The sequence below is a fragment of the Dipodomys spectabilis genome, unplaced genomic scaffold, assembly GCF_019054845.1.
Source record: "Dipodomys spectabilis isolate Male_0828 unplaced genomic scaffold, ASM1905484v1 ptg000480l, whole genome shotgun sequence".
Taxonomy (NCBI): domain Eukaryota; kingdom Metazoa; phylum Chordata; class Mammalia; order Rodentia; family Heteromyidae; genus Dipodomys; species Dipodomys spectabilis.
Window position 1 is genome coordinate 169,633 of NW_024871157.1, and position 4,930 is coordinate 174,562.

Below are 4,930 nucleotides of genomic sequence, written 5' to 3' on the forward strand. Positions count from 1 at the left end.
CGGCGGCTGGCGGAGGCGGCGGCTGGCGGGGGCGGCGGCGGCGGCGGGGCCGAGCGGCGACGGGGACCACCAGGAGCAGCGCGACACTGAGCCGGCGCCGCCGCCGCGGCTCGCGGGACACCCGGCCTGGCCCCGCCCCCTCGTGGCCACACCCTCTCGCGGCTCCGCCCCCTCGGTGTAACCTTCCGCGGAGCCGCGTGTAAAAGGAGTGCTCGCCGCGGGCAGAAGGAGTGCTCGCCAAAGGGGGAACCGGAGGTGCCCGAGGCCCGGCCGTCTCCGGCTGGGACAAGGGGTGTGGGGGGCATTAACGTGAAGTAGACAGTCTGGGAGAGAAGACCTGGCAGGGGGAGTGTTCCATTCAGTAGAGATGTCAGGATGGTAGCCGTGTCCAGAGGGAGCTCAGGCCCCAGGCACAGTACCGAACGCGCGGGCGCGCGTGTGTGTGTGTGTGTGCGTGTGCGTGCGCGCGCGGGCCGGTCCTGGGACTGGGCACTGACCCTGAGCTCTTTTGCTCAAGGCCGGTGCTCCACCCCTTGAGCCACACTCCACTTCCAGCTTTTTGGTGATGGGTTGGAGAGACTGTCCTGCCTGGGATGCTTTTGAACTATGACCCCCAGAGCTCAACCTCCTGGGTAAGCTGGGGTTAGAAGCGAGAGCCATGGGCGCCCGAGGGTCTGGGAGGTCCGAGAAGGAAGAGGAGGAGGTAGGCCGAGGAGGAGCAGGAGGAGGAGGTGGAGGAGGACCGGGAAGAGGAGAAGGGGGAGGAGGAGGGAAAGGAGGAGGTGGTAGGCCGCAGGGAGGGTCCCCGCAGCCAGTGAGCCCCGGCGTGGCCTGGTGAGGGCAGGGGCTCTTTTTAGCTGCACGGCTAAGACCGCTCAGCCCTGAGCACCTCGCGATGCCGGAAGGGAATACGTGAGACCTGATCGCCTACCAAGAGGAGATTCGGCAGGTGCATTATCACAGCTCCTGCCCGTAATCCCAGGAGCAGGAGGCCAGGATCTGAAGAGTCCCTCCCTACACAGATGACTTTTGAGATAAGGTCTGGCTTGCTGTCCTGGCATAGGCCTGGCTTTCCATCCGCCTACTCTGTTTCCCATCGTAGGAGAGATGGCAGGCGTGCGCCATGCCACCCAGCTTCTTCCGTTTTCTACCCAGCCTGGCCGAGGACTGGGATCCGGCCATTCTCAGCCTGCCACGTGGCTTAGGATGACCGGCGCGCCTGACACCGCTCCGGGAAGGGGTTGAGAAGGGGTCTCTGGGACTTTTCTATCCAGCTGGCCTCGAACTCTGATCCTCCAGTGCTTTGCCTCCCGGTAGTGTTCCGGTCCCCTGCACAGAAGGCTGAGATGTGACAAGGTGCAAGAAGGCTTCCGTTTATTCCGTGCACGCAATGCCCTTTCCTTTCTGCACACTTTCTCCTCTGCAAATAGTAACAGGTGTGCAGAATTCGGTCTTGGGCTTACACTCGGCTCTCGCCTTTCCTAACGGTTGCTAAGCAAAGCAGCCTGCGGCTTTTCCATCCTAACCCTTCAGCGCTCTCGGCCTCGGCATTCGCCTTTTCATGGCTCCCATAAGGCTCCCTGGCCATGGGCCTGGGGTCCCCGAGGAGCCCGGCACGAGGTGGGGAAGGGCACGAGGGGGGGCAGCTGCTCCCCAGACATTGATAGGAAAAGCGGGGTCGCTTGGGGTTCAGGACGTGGGATTGTGGCTGGCCTACACTGTGTTTGTTTGAAGCCCTTCATTATCATCCTTGTATGCATGTGCTGCTTAATTTGGTAGTCCTCCTCAAAGTTCATTCGTTTGCTCACTTACCCATTTTGCAGGAAGTGTCACGGAGAGGGGAAGCCGCTCCTGGCAGAGCCGGGAGGCCGGGGTTTCACCCGCCACACCCCGGCGGGCGCCACACCCCCCGCCCCACGCGGCCCGTCCCCTCCCGCATCCGAACACGCAAAGGCAGCCACGGCGGAGGGATCCTGGGCACACGCACGCGCCACACTCCTCTCGCGCGCTGATTGGCTGGCGAGGGACTGGGCCCACATCGGCCCAGGCCGCCGCGCCGCGGAAGGCTGGCTCCAGCGCCAGCCAATCACACGGAGTTCCGGCGCGTGGGCTGGGCCATTCAGCCAATCCGAAAGAAGACCCTGGAAAGGGCGTGCCCAATCGGAGTAGGGCAACAGGGCGGAGTCACCTGAGCGTTGTCGCCATGACAACCCGGGAGCGGGACTGGTCGGTCCGGTCCAACATCCAATCCCGCCAGTCCGGAAACTCCGTGGAGTCCGGGACCCGCCCCGGGTTAACACCTGTGCTGGTGGGGGGACCCGTGCATTTTTGTCTGGGAAAAGCCAGCGATTCCTCTGGGTGTCCGAATGGGACCCGGAAGGAGCCCAGCGATCCGGCGGGAGAAGGGACTGCGTTTTGCGCCGGACCTGGCGCTCTACCACTTGGGCCAGAGCGCCACGTCCGGCTTTTAGGTGGTTGGTTGGAGATGGGAGTCTCTCGGGCTTTCCTGCCTGGGCTGGCTTCGAACCGCGCTCCTCGGACCTCAGCCTGCTGAGTAGCTTTGCTTACAGGCGCGAGCCACCGGCGCCCGGTTCTATTTGAGCTTTCTTTGTGTCATCGCGTATTTCACGTTCATCAGAACCACCCACTAATATCCCCACTGATCCCCGCTCCAGAAACCCTGAAAAGACACACTTCCTCCGTTAAGAGGGAGACTACAGCTGTTTTTTATGGAAGATGGTGTGAAAAGTCCCCGCGAAGGAGCCACTTGACCTTGGGCCGAGTTTGCCAATCTCCCTCGGGCTGGCTTTCCCTCTGGTGGGGCAGATAATCTCCTTAGGGAGGGATTGCGAAACTTGAGCAGTGGCAGGTGGAACCGGGCTGGATAATGAGAATGACCCTGGGGCGCCCAGGCCCAGGCCCAGGCCCCATCCTGTGAAAATTAATAGTTGTTCTAGGTCTGGGGAATCCGCTTGCTATTCCCAGTAAGTGTGCACTGAACACCTGGGGGACATGTGACCTGTCCAGGCTCCACACACCAAATCCAATGCATTGTGACACATGCGTGTCTAGGGGCCAAACCCAAGTACTACCAGTGGCTGAAGGTTGGAATCCTAGAGATCAGGATGTGGTTCAAGACAGCTGAGCATAAATGCAAGACCCCATTTCAGAATATATGGACACATATATGGCACACATCTGTCACCGAAACCACATGGTTCCAGGCTGGATGAGGGATACTCTAAAATCCCGGTCTGAAAAATAAGGCAACCTAGACATGGATAGTCACACCTGAAATCCCAGCTACTCAGGAGGCTGAGATCTGAGGACTGTAGTTCAAAGCCAGCCTGGGCAAAAAATTTCCGAGATTCCTCATTGCCAATTAAGAAGCAAGAATGTCAAACTAGAGGCAAGGCTTAAGGTAGAGCAGCAGTTGAGCAAGTAAGCTGAGCCATCAGCCACAGCTCCTGAGTTCAAGTCTGCAACTGCAAAAATTCCAAACCAACACACACACACACACCATGGCATTGCCACTGCATGTCTAAGTTGGGGGAAGTCGTTCATGCCTGCTTGATCAAATGGAACAAGTCAGTGTAACAAAATTACAGTAAACAAGCTGTGTGATTTTCACAATATTTTAATTCTGTTCTGAATATCAATCTACAAATATCTCTACATAATACAAAGCCAGAGATTAATAAATAAGTGGAATGTATATATTGCTTTGCAAAAAATAAGCCTAATACATTTGTCTAAGATTTGTAGAATCAGTTTCTCAAGGCTCCAGGCAGCATGGTGCTGGCACACCCACACCAGGCTCAGGTAAGACAGCTGTCTACTGTGTCAAAGCAAATGGTATAGAAATTCTATAACCTGATAAAAAATACACAAAATAGGAACCCAATCAAATTCATACCTCACAAATGTGATTTCCAGTAAAGAAGAGGGTTGAAATTGTGCACTAGTCACCATCACAAGAAATCAATTTAATTACATGGTATTCAGAGATTTAGCACACATGCAGGTATTAGCCTGACACAATGACACCTTGAGATCTGCAGCAACGCTAGGATGTGCGAGGTCACAGACGCACGAGCCGGCACAGGCTTTCGAGAGATGAATGACTGGCTGTGGTGTTTGTCCCCCTGACAAAGGGCAACAGCGAGGTGCCAAACGGAGACGAATCCAGCAGGCCGAACTCACCTGAAACACATCACACTGATGGCTGTCCGGGACAGTCGTCGCTTACATCCCCACCAAAGTAGATTCAACTCAGTTATTCACAAGGGAGGAGCAGAAAGTTGCTACGGCTCAAAAATAGCCATAAGTGAGAATTTAGCACAATGGTGACACAGGTTTGAAAAGAAAAGGCTGCAGGCTAGGGGTGTGGTTCTGGGGTAGAGTACACACTAGGCCCTGGGTTCAATCCCTGGCACTGGAAGAAGGGTTGGGCAAAGGGTTGGCACTCAGGAGCCTTGGGAATTCCCAGTCATTCGAGCTGGATGGCAAGCGCCGGCCTTCTTCAGTGGATTGGGAGACCACCATCGGTCATGGGCTCAAGGGCAGATGTCATCGATGGAAATAGAAAGGCCGGGTACGGTGGCACATGCCTGTGATCCCACACTTGGGAAGCAGAGACAGAAGGAGAGCAAGTTCCTGGCCAGCATGGACCTCACAGTGAGAGTGTTTTATCAAAAAAAACAGTGAAGCAATTCAGAATGCTCCTAAGAACAAGCAGTGCGGCCTTGTTCACACCGAGAACTGCAGTGTGAATCTCACCATGGAGTCCTGGCCAGCCTCTCACTTCCAGTTGTCCTGCCTTTGCCTGTGGAGCATGGGGATTACAGGCGGGAGCCGCCGTACTCCTCTGCTGTCCTGCTGAATTACTGGGTCAGATGAGTGAGGATGCCCTTCTGGCAGGGCGCCCTCA